The 13,109-nt window shown below is 48.4% G+C and overlaps 1 pseudogene; it reads right to left on the bottom strand.

Moving 5' to 3' along the window:
- Window positions 1-13,109, bottom strand: part of LOC131586333 (uncharacterized) — a 705,318-nt pseudogene that overhangs the window by 673,806 nt on the left and 18,403 nt on the right.

Here is a 13,109-nt window from a genome sequence, read left to right as displayed (position 1 = left end):
TGCTCATTGCCCATCCACTACTTTGGGACCTCTTTCCTTCCTCCAAAGAGTTGCCAGACACAGTGGTCTCCAGAATTTGACAATTTCACCTCGGAAGTAATTGCTTTCCAAACCTAGTTTTATGACTTTTGTTTCTGTAACTCCCACTCAGTTCAGGGTGGGGTTTTGTTGGCTGCTTTTATTTCTCTACACAGCAAAGGAAGAGTTGGCACATGAACAGTGGCATCCCAAGTTAGAAGTGAATGGAGCTTTGTACTCCCCTTCACATGTCCTCAGTATTCAAGGAGCCCAAATGTGTAGGAAACAAACTGGTTTTCCAACATTGCAATTTGCTCTGATTCCCTGCCCCTGGGGTTTATTCCCTGCTTGTTTTCCTTACAGAGACACCAAATACCAACACAAAGATCACCTGCAACAAAACATTTCTGATCATGGCAGTTAAAAACCATTAAGAATTTCCTAAATAGAAACAGCAGAGTGTAGAGCATAAAAACAAGACTCTGCTTAAATCTGTGTTTCTTTATCCCAGTACAATGGTGACGTCATTTACAAAAGAGCATCTGACAACCTTTGATGAGATAGGTAATTCCTAGGCCAGAATTAATCCAGCAAAAATGTCACCTGATCAATTCAGAGCAGTAATTCTCCCCAACTGCATTCAGCATCCCAGCTGCATATCAGCAATTAAGGAGTCTTTCCAAAGGGGCTGTACCCAGGATTTGGCAGAACAAACCCTAAGCAAAGGGACCAGATCCTCTGATCCCTTTTCCTGCAGCAGCAAAATTACGTCTTCAAGTCTCATCTCTCCTATCAGTAAATGCCCAGAGATGAAAAAGAAACAGCAACTGACTTTCATTGAGGCTTTCAACTTGAAAGCATTGGCTGACACAGATGCACCAGAGACTGCATTTTGTCTGGCACAATTCTTCTTGTCAGGGATCAGACAAGGCAGGCAGGGAGGGCCAAGGCAGAAGGCATCTCCTCCTGCAGCCTCAGCCTGCAGCACTGACCCAGGCAGAGAGAGTCCGGGAAGAGATTTGTCATGGTGAACCTGCCATAGGTGGCTTTGGGCTTGTGCCATCAGAGGATGACAAACTTAGACCCTGCATAGGCTGCATCCATTTGGAAACCTCCTTTTTTTTAATTGGAAATTTCACAAGGACTTTCCCTCAGAGGAGGTTTCCTTTTTTCTCCCAGTGCAGAACCAGGAAATGTCCATGAATCTCCTTCAGACCTCAAACAGTTCAGCTCAGAAAGTGCCCCAAGGAAAGGTTTTCTCCTTCAAGCGCAGGACGAAGGACTGGGCACATTTCCCATTTCATGTTCAATGCCTGCTTATTCTCTAGTAATTGTGACACTAGAAACGCTTCAGGGAGATAAAGGGCAAGTGCTAGATGGAGCAGAATGTTTCCTTTTCCTGCACTGCATTTCCAGGGCCCAAAGGTACCACTCCAGCTCCAGCCACACAACACTTCACACTGGAGGATATTTCACTGCACCACCACAGCACACTCCCAGTGACTGGGCTCTTCAGGAGCCCACTGAGCCCATCAAGGTATTGAAATGAAATCAAATAAATTTTAAAATTAATTATTTTCAACCAAGCTTTCAAAATGTCACCACTGAGTCAAAATTCCAATGGTCATTTGAGGAGAGACATGTCCTGTATCTACCTGCTTGTTCAGAGTCGTCCTCTTCACTTCTCCTGCTGGATCTGGGCCTTGAGAAAATGGAAGACAAAAGACCATATGAGGAGGAAGAAAGAGAAAGGAGGGAATGTATGTAGCATGAAAGGAGGCAACCCTTCTTAGCATGGTCACTCTGATGAAGGAGGAAATGCAACACAGAAACTAAACAAGATGCAAAGCTGATTCATTGTCCTTAAGCTCTCAGTTGCTGGAGTCAGACAGAGCTGGCCAAGCTCCGGCTGAAACACAGCAGTCATTCTTCAACTTGCATCATAAGCCCCCAATTCTGCTGTCTCTCCTTTTGGAGCCAAGTGGCTCCTACAGCCTCTCTGAAGCAGCAAGAGCTGCTGAGCTGAGACATGAGTCTCTATGGAGGGCAGCTCCTTTTGTACTGCTGCCGAAGCTTGACTTTGCCTGCTTGTGCCTTACACTGGTGACAGTCTCGTGCTCCATGTGGTCAGAGCACTGCTGTCTCCTGAGAATGATATTACACCTCCTTGCTCTTTCAAGAGGTAAAAGACTTTTTCACACACTGATGTTATAGAAGGATATTCAGATTGCACTTTAAAAGCCCTACAGAAGATTTTCAATGTGATTGATAGTCCTGTGACTCCTTCTTCATTGTTATCGCTCAGACAAGCTTGACAGCTACATTTTCTCACACTTCTCCAAGGCAATATCTTTCCATCAAGTACAGTCCTATTACTCTTCTCTAGCAATTTTCCCTCTTTGATCTTAAGCCCTCATCGAAATATTAAATGTCGATCAGATTATACATCTATACTCCATAACATTTCTGGGATCTCATTTCATAGCGATGGTCCAGGCACAGAGAAATTGCACCTTAGGTTTACTTTGGGATCTCTTTTCTTCCAAACAGTTGGCAACACACAATGATCTCCAGAATTTGACAATTAATCTAGCAAGTAATTGCTTCCCAAAGCTATTTTTCATGGCCCTTGTTTCTGTGACTCTTACTCAGTTCTGTGTTTGGGTTTGTCAGTATATTTGCAAAAAAAGAATTTTATTGTTTTATAAATGCTGGCACATGAACTATGGCACCTGACTTTAAAGGAATGAGCACTGGAATTTGCAGACACCTTAATATTTGCCAATATTTGTCCAATCATATTCTGGTGGCTGCAGAAGTTGACAGTGAAGGATCACAGTATTCAATGATCTGCAGGATCCAGACCCATGCAATACAGTTCCCAAATGACACCACAAACATTACAGAGGGAATCAACAGCCAGGTCCAGAAGAGGAAATGTCTTGAGGTGCTTTTAAGTCCTGCCCCCTCTTCCCCACTACCACCTCTGCTCTTGGGGCAACATGGTGGAGGGTTTGACATTGGGCTGGATCACCAGAGATAGGGTCAAATGCTGAATACACAGAGGTTTGCTTAAATACATGAGAGCTGATTGTGCAAAATAACCTCACGAGATAGGAAGAGTGAGGTGAACAGCACACTGGAGCAGCAGACACCTTGGCTTACCTCATCTCCTGGGACTCTTGGACATCCAGCTGCAGAGAGCTTTTCAGAGATCCTGCAGCACTGCCAACATCGGGACTTACTGCCCTGCGTATCGGGGGGATCAAAGGCAGTCCCAGTGACCCCTTCTTCATATCCCCTTCAGTGTGATACAGCAAGGAAGCCTGCAAAGAGTAGAACACAGTGCTCGCATCAAGTATCCAGTCTTGTTCCCCTCAGGACATGCCTCAAGACATTTAGTCTCATTTTTCACTGGGACCTCGCATGAAAAGGAAAGTCAGACTGATGGAGCAGCTTGGCCCAGGATGGGGAATGGTTTCGTAGGAAAGGGAGGTGGTGAGGGAGAGATCATGTCACACATTTACCACCTCTCCCCTCATACTCACAAATGTACAAGTCTGGCTACATTCCCAGCTGGCATCCACATGTTTGACATCAAGATGTGCTCCAAAAACAGTGCCTCCACTGGACTTTTGGATGTACGGGAAGGTGTTTATATCCCTATAAACTCCCTGCCCCTAAAGCACCTAACAGCCACCGCTGATCTCCAGCCACGACCCCACAAAGCCATTCTGCAGGATGGCAAAACCTGCTTTTCTCAAGCCCCTCATTCCTTCTGCTGCTGCCCTTCCCTCCTACAGCTCCCCAGCAGCCTTGGAGCCCAGATGCTGCTGAGCTCTCAGGATGCTCAGAGCTCTCCAGCTCCCACACATCCAGCATCTCTGGCTCACTGGCATTTAGGAAGTTCAGCAGAGCTCCCTGATCTGCGGCTCTCTGGAAGGTCTTGGCCTGCCCAAGTTGCTCCAGGGCTCCCATGCCATGATCAAGAAGGGGAGGGGGGGAGGAAGCAGGGACAGATGCACACCCTTCCTTAGAATCCCGTCATTTCTGGCACAGCTAAAAAGCCAAATCAGGACCTGTTCAGAATTCAGTAAAAACATCAGTTCCTGTCAGGGATACACGGGGCCCTTTCTCAGCAAGGCTGAGACCAAGTACCCAAGCCTTTGACTGGACATTCAGTCTGCCAAAGCTGTTGTCCATCTGCCTCCTCCTGCACCCCATGGCAAACCCAAAACAACTGCAGCTCCTGGCCCTGCTGCAAAGCTAATGGTGTGGCTGGGCTCTGGGCTGTTCTCCCCATGGCCACCTCCCACCCCTTCCCTATGGACAAAGCCACGCCAGAGCACACAGCTGCCCAGAAGCTGATGAAGTCTAGAAACAACATCAGAGACAACTGTGCAGAAGGCCATGGCTGTACAACTCAAAAGCTGAGACAACCTGGAACTGACTGTGCAGGACTGCCTGTTCCAGCAAACATCCAAACCAGACACAGCTGAGAGAAAACATCACCCAGACATAGAGATGCTTCACAGATACCCCTAGGTTACTAAAGGAATTGCTTTAGAAGGATTGCTTGACCAGAGTGGACAACTTTACATGCTCTGACTGCTTCTGGGTGTTCTCTCAGCCACAAGACAAAGGAGGAACCACGGCATAGCCCAGAAACCATTCAAAGGCCTCTCCTGCTCTTGAGAGACGCTGAGGACATGAAGTCTGCACCACACACCCATTGCAAAGACATGCTGACCTGCAGTGTCCAGCTGAGCTCTTCCTTGGCTCAGCAGCTTCCCTGGGATCACACCACAGGCAAAGCTCTCCGAGCTCTGTCTACAGCACAGAAACTGAAGATCTCCCACACATGACTTAGCTTGGTCTCCTTACCTTACGTCCTTTTCCCTCTGAACGTGACTCCTGTTCTTTTCTTGTGTCATTGTCGTTACCAGTGCCACTTTTCCCAGTCCCCTGCTCTCCGCTGCAGCTCTTGATTTGCTTGGAAGAGCTCTTTGGGATGAGGGGCATTGGCTTGGATGGAAGGAGCACAGAAGGATTTGCCAAAGAAAATCTCTTGGCAAGAGGGTAGCCAGTCAGGCCTGCAAAGTGGAGACACAAAATATAACACAGGTTGCAATGAAAACCTAATGCATCTGGAGCTCCATATTTCATGGGACAGACTTCCTGAAAACTCCTGGAAAGCTGCACAGGAAAACGTGCTCCTGACTGCAGCCACTTGAGGCAGGCCAGGGGACACCCTGCCCCACTTGCACAGAGCTACCACAGGAACAGCCTGGCCTCTGGGCTGGCCTGGGACAGCAGGGAGCCCAGAGCCCTGGGCTTTGCAGCCATGGCTCAGCTGCACATGCAGCCTCCTGCTCCTGGCCCTGCCCCACAGCTGAGCAGCCCTACAGCTACACGGGGCACTGGCAGCAGCACAGCTCATTGCAGGGGGCACATGCAGGGCAGAACTGTTCCCTGGGGATGAGCACAGGCTCTCTAGGCTGGCACAAGACCCTTCCTCCTGCCAGAGAGCGGCCCAGCTCCCACCTTACCTCATGGCTGAGGCATGCTCAAAAGGGAAGAAGTGAGTTAGGTGAACTCCCACCTTTGCAATCAATCTATCTAATGCATGAGCCAGCCAGGAGGCTTTTGAATTATTCCGAAGATCGATTTGGTTGTTATTTTTCATGAAACTAGCTTCACTAGAATTCCTCTGAACTGTATGGAGCTGGCAAGCCAGGAGACACAGCTTCTACTACTTTGCTTATGTGTTGCTCATTGCCCATCCACTACTTTGGGATCTCTTTCCTTCCTCTAAAGAGTTGCCAGACACAGTGGTCTCCAGAATTTGACAATTTCACCTCGGAAGTAATTGCTTTCCAAACCTAGTTTTTATGGCTTTTGTTTCTATAACTCCCACTCTGTTTAGGGGGGGGATTTGTTGGTTGCTTTTATTTCTCTACACAGCAAAGGAAGTGCTGGCACATGAACAGTGGCATCCCATGTTAGAAGTGAATGGAGCTTTGTACTCCCCTTCACATGTCCTCAGTGTTCAAGGAGCCCAAATATGTAAGGGAAAAAATGGTTTTCCAACATTGCAATTTGCTCTGATTCCCTGCCCCTGGGGTTTATTCCCTGCTTGTTTTCCTTACAGAGACACCAAATACCAACACAAAGATCACCTGCAACAAAACATTTCTGATCATGGCAGTTAAAAACCATTAAGAATTTCCTAAATGGAAACAGCAGAGTGTAGAGCATAAAAACAAGACTCTGCTTAAATCTGTGTTTCTTTATCCCAGTACAATGATGATATCATTTACAAAAGAGCATCTGACAACCTTTGATGAGATAGGTAATTCCTAGGCCAGAATTAATCCAGCAAAAATGTCACCTGATCAATTCTGAGCAGTAATTCTGCCCAACTGCATTCAGCATCCCAGCTGCATATCAGCAATTAAGGAGTCTTTCCAAAGGGGCTGTAGCCAGGATTTGGCAGAACAAACCCTGAGCAAAGGGACCAGGACATCTGATCCCTTTTCCTGCAGCAGCAAAATTATGTCTTCAAGTCTCATCACTCCTATCAGTAAATGCCCAGAGATGGCAAAGGAACAAAAACAGACTTTCATTGAGGCTTTCAACTGGAAAGCATTGGCTGACACAGATGCACCAGAGAGTGCATTTTGTCTGGCACAATTCTTCTTGTCAGGGATCAGGCAAGGCAAGCAGGGAGGGCCAAGGCAGAAGGCATCTCCTCCTGCAGCCTCAGCCTGCAGCACTGACCCAGGCAGAGAGAGTCGGGGAAGAGATTTGTCATGGTGAACCTGCCATAGGTGGCTTTGGGCTTGTGCTCTCAGAGGATGACAAACTTAGACCCTGCATAGGCTGCATCCATTTGGAAACCTCCTTCTCCTTAATTGGAAATTTCACAAGGACTTTCCCTCGGAGAAGGTTTCCTTTTTTCTCCCAGTGCAGAACCAGGAAATGTCCATGAATCTCCTTCAGATCTCAAAAGGTTCAGCTCAGAAAGTGCCCCAAGGAAAGGTTTTCTCCTTCAAGCGCAGGATGAAGGACTGGGAACATTTCCCATTTCATGCTCAATGTCTGCTTATTCTCTACTAATTGTGACACTGGAAATGCTGCAGGGAGATAAAAGGCAAGAGCTAGATGGAGCAGAATGTTTCCTTTTCCTTTTCCTGCACTGCATTTCCAGGGCCCAAAGGTACCACTCCAGCTCCAGCCACACAACACTTCACACTGGAGGATATTTCACTGCACCACAAGAGCACACTCTCAATGACTGGGGTCTTGAAGAGTCCAGTGAACCCTTCAAGGAATTGAAATCAATTTGAAGAATTTGTGAAAATAATTATTTTTAAAACAAGCATTCAAAATGTCACTTCTGTGTCAAAATTCCAATGGTCATTTGAGGACAGACATGCCCTGTACCTACCGGTATGTTGATATTTCAAGTCCTTGCTTCTGCTGCTGGATCTGGGCCTTGAGAAAATGGAAGACAAAAGACCATATGAGGAGGAAGAAAGAGAAAGGAGGGAATGTATGTAGCATGAAAGGAGGCAACCCTTCTTAGCATGGTCACTCTGATGAAGGAGGAAATGCAACACAGAAACTAAACAAGATGCAAAGCTGATTCATTGTCCTTAAGCTCTCAGTTGCTGGAGTCAGACAGAGCTGGCCAAGCTCCGGCTGAAACACAGCAGTCATTCTTCAACTTGCATCATAAGCCCCCAATTCTGCTGTCTCTCCTTTTGGAGCCAAGTGGCTCCTACAGCCTCTCTGAAGCAGCAAGAGCTGCTGAGCTGAGACATGAGTCTCTATGGAGGGCAGCTCCTTTTGTACTGCTGCCGAAGCTTGACTTTGCCTGCTTGTGCCTTACACTGGTGACAGTCTCGTGCTCCATGTGGTCAGAGCACTGCTGTCTGCTGAGAATGATATTACACCTCCTGGCTCCTTCAAGAGGAAAAAGGCTTTTTCACACACAGCTACTATAGAAGGATAATCAGACTGCACTTTAAAAGCCCTACAGAAGATTTTCAATGTGAGTGATACTTCTGTGATTCCTTTATTGTTATCACTCAGACAAGCTTGACAGCTACATTTTCTCACACTTCTCCAAGCTAATATCTTTCTATCAGGTACAGTCCTATACCTCTTATCTAGCGCCTTGCCTTCTTTGATCTTAGGCCATCGCCGAAATATTAAATGTCGATCAGATTACACACACACCCCCCCAAAATTTCTCTGCGATCTCATTTAACAGTGGAGGCCCGGGCACAGAGAAGTTACATCTGACATTTACAGAAATAATTCCCAAGTTTGCAGACACCTCTAAAGTAGCCAATATTTTTGCAAATATGTTAATGTGGCTGCAGAAGTTGACAGTCAAGGATCACAGTATTCAATGATCTGCAGCATCCAGACCCATGCAATACAGTTCCCAAATGACACCACAAACATTACAGAGGGAATCAACAGCCAGGTCCAGAAGAGGGCCTGTCTTGAGGAGCTTTTCAGTCCTGCCTCCCCTTCCCCACCACCACCTCTGCTCTTGGGCCATATGGTGGTGGGTTTGACTTGGGCTGGATCACCACAGATGGGGCCAAATGCTGAATACACAGAGGTTTGCTTAAATACATGGGAGAGATGACTGTGCAAAATAACCTCACGAGATGGGAAGAGTGAGGTGAACAGCACACTGGAGCAGCAGACACCTTGGCTTACCTCATCTCCTGGGACTCTTGCACATCCAGCTGCAGAGAGCTTTGCAGAGATCCTGCAGCACTGCTAACAGCGGGACTTCCTGCATTGCGTAACGGGGGGATCAAAGGCAGTCCCAGTGACCCCTTCTTCTTATCCCCTTCAGTGGGATACAGCAAGGAAGCCTGCAAAGAGCAAAACACAGTGCTCACATCAAGCATCCAGCCTTGTACCCCTCATGCCTCAATATAGTTAGCCAAATTCTTCAATTGCACCTGGCAGGAAAAGGCAGACTGATGGAGCAGCTTGGCCCAAGATGGAGAATCGTGCCCTAGGACAGGCAGGTGGTGAGGGAGAGATCGTGTCACACATTTACCACCTCTCCCCTCATGCTCACTTCTGTACAAGTGTGACTCCATTCCCAGCTGGCATCCACATGTTTGACATCAAGATGTGCTCAGGTGGCACTTCACCACTGGCCATTTGGATGTACGGGAAGTTGTTTAGATCCCTGTTCTATCCCTGCCCCTAAAGCACCTAACAACCACTGCTGATTTCCAGCCACGTCCCCACAAAGCCATTCTACAGGTTGGCAAAACCTGCTTTTCTCAAGCCCATCATTCCTTCTGCTGCTGCCCTTCCCTCCTACAGCTCCCCAGCAGCCTTTGAGGCCAGATGCTGCTGAGCTCTCAAGATGCTCAGAGCTCTCCAGCTCCCACACATCCAGCATCTCAGGCTCACTGGCATTTAGGAAGTTCAGCAGAGCTCCCTGATCTGCGGCTCTTTGGAAGGTCTCTGCCTGCCCAAGTTGCTCCAGAGTGCCCATGCCATGACCAGGAAGGGGGGTGGAGGAAGCAGGGACAGATGGATACTCTTCCTTAGTATCCCATCATTTCTGGCACAGCTAAAAAGCCAAATCAGGACCTGTTCAGAATTCAGTGAAAGCATCAGTTCCTGTCAGGGATACACGGGGACCTTCCTCAGCAAGGCTGAGACCAAGTACCCAAGCCTTTGACTGGACATTCAGTCTGCCAAAGCTGTTGTCCATCTGCCTCCTCCTGCACCCCATGGCAAACCCAAAACAACTGCAGCTCCTGGCCCTGCTGCAAAGCTAATGGTGTGGCTGGGCTCTGGGCTGTTCTCCCCATGGCCACCTCCCACCCCTTCCCTATGGACAAAGCCACGCCAGAGCACACAGCTGCCCAGAAGCTGATGAAGTCTAGAAACAACATCAGAGACAACTGTGCAGAAGGCCATGGCTGTGCAACTCAAAAGCTGAGACAACCTGGAACTGACTGTGCAGGACTGCCTGTTCCAGCAAACATCCAAACCAGACACAGCTGAGAGAAAACATCACCCAGACATAGAGATGCTTCACAGATACCCCTAGGTTACTAAAGGAATTGCTTTAGAAGGATTGCTTGACCAGAGTGGACAACTTTACATGCTCTGACTGCTTCTGGGTGTTCTCTCAGCCACAAGACAAAGGAGGAACCACGGCATAGCCCAGAAACCATTCAAAGGCCTCTCCTGCTCTTGAGAGACGCTGAGGACATGAAGTCTGCACCACACACCCATTGCAAAGACATGCTGACCTGCAGTGTCCAGCTGAGCTCTTCCTTGGCTCAGCAGCTTCCCTGGGATCACACCACAGGCAAAGCTCTCCGAGCTCTGTCTACAGCACAGAAACTGAAGATCTCCCACACATGACTTAGCTTGGTCTCCTTACCTTACGTCCTTTTCCCTCTGAACGTGACTCCTGTTCTTTTCTTGTGTCATTGTCGTTGCCGGTGCCACTTTTCCCAGTCCCCTGCTCTCCGCTGCAGCTCTTGATTTGCTTGGAAGAGCTCTTTGGGATGAGGGGCATTGGCTTGGATGGAAGGAGCATAGAGGGATTTGCCAAAGAAATCCTCTTGGCAAGAGGGTAGCCAGTCAGGCCTGCAAAGTGGAGACACAAAATATAACACAGGTTGCAATGAAAACCTAATGCATCTGGAGCTCCATATTTCATGGGACAGACTTCCTGAAAACTCCTGGAAAGCTGCACAGGAAAACGTGCTCCTGACTGCAGTCACTTGAGGCAGGCCAGGGGACACCCTGCCCCACTTGCACACAGCTACCACAGGAACAGCCTGGCCTCTGGGCTGGCCTGGGACAGCAGGGAGCCCAGAGCCCTGGGCTGTGCAGCCATGGCTCAGCTGCACATGCAGCCTCCTGCTCCTGGCCCTGCCCCACAGCTGAGCAGCCCTACAGCTACACGGGGCACTGGCAGCAGCACAGCTCATTGCAGGGGGCACATGCAGGGCAGAACTGTTCCCTGGGGATGAGCACAGGCTCTCTAGGCTGGCACAAGACCCTTCCTCCTGACAGAGAGCAGCCCAGCTCCCACCTCATTTTTTGTGTGAGGCTCAGGAATGCTCAAAAGTCTTTGAAGAAGTGAGTTAGGTGAACTCCCACCATTATCATCAACATATTTCTTTGATGAGATGCTAGAGAGATTTTTTTAACTATTGAGAAATTGTCTTCAATGTTTTATTTCTCATGTAACTAACCTGCATGTAATTCTGAGTATTATTGACTTATCAAGTCAGATGGGAAATGTGGAAGGGTACAAAAATGAGAGGTGAAAAAGATCCCTTCTTGAGGTTTGGCCTTCTGCGAGTACCCATTAAAGCCCTACACAACTGTGTCTGCAGTTTCTGCAAACCACAAAACTTCTCCGCATGAGCCCTTGCTGGTGTTGTTACAACACAGTAATAGCATCCTCAGGGTTAGACCCAATCAGCAAGCAGAGCAAGGACAGGAAATTGATCTGTAGTGAGACCCGACATTGATGGCAAAGAATGAAACAGGACTTGCATCTCATGGCCATGTCCAATTTGTGGTCAGCTGTGGCCACTGTCCCTGTCCTGGCTGGCAGGATGAATAATTTGGCTACTGTCAAAAAGCAGAAAGCATAGTAAACTAATGATAGAATTTTGTGATGCCATTGGCATCCTTGCGTGATCATCTGTAGCTGTCAGCCACCTACACTGACACAGAGCCAGAACTGACCACCATGGACTAGTTTTCCCTGAAATCTGGTGGAACATTTTCCCATTTCACTCAGACCTTTCAGCTCCTTTCTGTCCTCACCTTTTCCTTCCATGCTCTTTCCTTTTCCAGTGAAGTTCATGTTGGAACCCGTGCTTCTGCCTCGCAGAAGTATCTGGGTTTGAATTTGAGAACGGTCTCCGAGTAGACAGCGAATGGAGCTTGGTACCCAGCCGTAGAGCAAGGTCTCGTGACTCCAATCGCCAGCAGTCGGCACAGAGAGGCAGAGCCAGACGCGTCTCCTGCCGCTGTGTCCGTGTCAACCACAACCGTCACAACCCCAGCTCGTGGCTGCCCCTTTGTGATGCGCTCGCCCACGGTTCTGTTTCCATGGCTACAAAACCCCCACCCCAACCCCATCCCTTTCCCTTCCCAAGGACAGCCAGCCAGATGAGGGTCTCCTCCATGTGCTGCTGCTCGCTGGGCCTGAAACAGCTGCTGGTGCCTTCCCCCACAGCTGTATCAGGAGCCTGCCTGGAAAAGTAACACTGCCAGTGCAAGTGACAGCCACCCATCCTGGCCGTGGCCCTGCCCACAGGGCATCCTGCCTACCAAACTGCTCCAGTCAGGTGATGGTGGCCAACATCAAAATATGTTCAAACGATGCCTTTTCCACATTCTGACAAAATCATGGCCATACAGTGCACATGGTGGAGGCAGACTGCTCTTGGCAGAATGGAGGAAGCCGTACATGTAGATAAATTTTACAGAACTTTAACGAGCAAGCCTGTGCCAGAACTCAAAGCACAAGACAGATACTCCCAAATCTGCCCCCCATGAGGAAAGGAAGCAGAAAAGCAGATGAAAAAAGCGCCATTGAAGCTAAATGGCCTGTGTTTATCCCATGGTCCTACCTTTCTACACAAAAGTACCTCAATTCAAACACACAGCTTTAGATCAAGGAATAAAGGTGTTTCAAGAGCATTTAAAGCCTGGTTCCTATTACTTTCAAGGAAAGGTGGATGCTAAATTCCTTAAAAACACAAATGTGGGTCTATTTGGGACTGCATCCTTCAAAACAAGGAGTGGAGATTTACAATTGCAGAACTGCTTCCACTGGAAAAGACTTGTAAGATCATAATGAGTCTCCCCCCAATAACCTGAGACCGCTAACCCTGCCAAGGCCACCACTGCAGCATATCCCAGGAAGGGATGCTATTGGCCTTCTTGGCCACCTGGGCATGCACAGGCTCACCTTCAGCCACTGCCAACCAGCACCCCCAGGTTCTTGTCTACTGGGTGCCTTTCCAGCCACGCTGCCCCCAGCCTCTAGTCTTCCATGG

This window comes from Poecile atricapillus, chromosome 19, assembly GCF_030490865.1.
Source record: "Poecile atricapillus isolate bPoeAtr1 chromosome 19, bPoeAtr1.hap1, whole genome shotgun sequence".
Classification (NCBI taxonomy): Eukaryota; Metazoa; Chordata; class Aves; order Passeriformes; family Paridae; genus Poecile; species Poecile atricapillus.
This window is presented reverse-complemented; position numbering and strand designations above follow the sequence as displayed.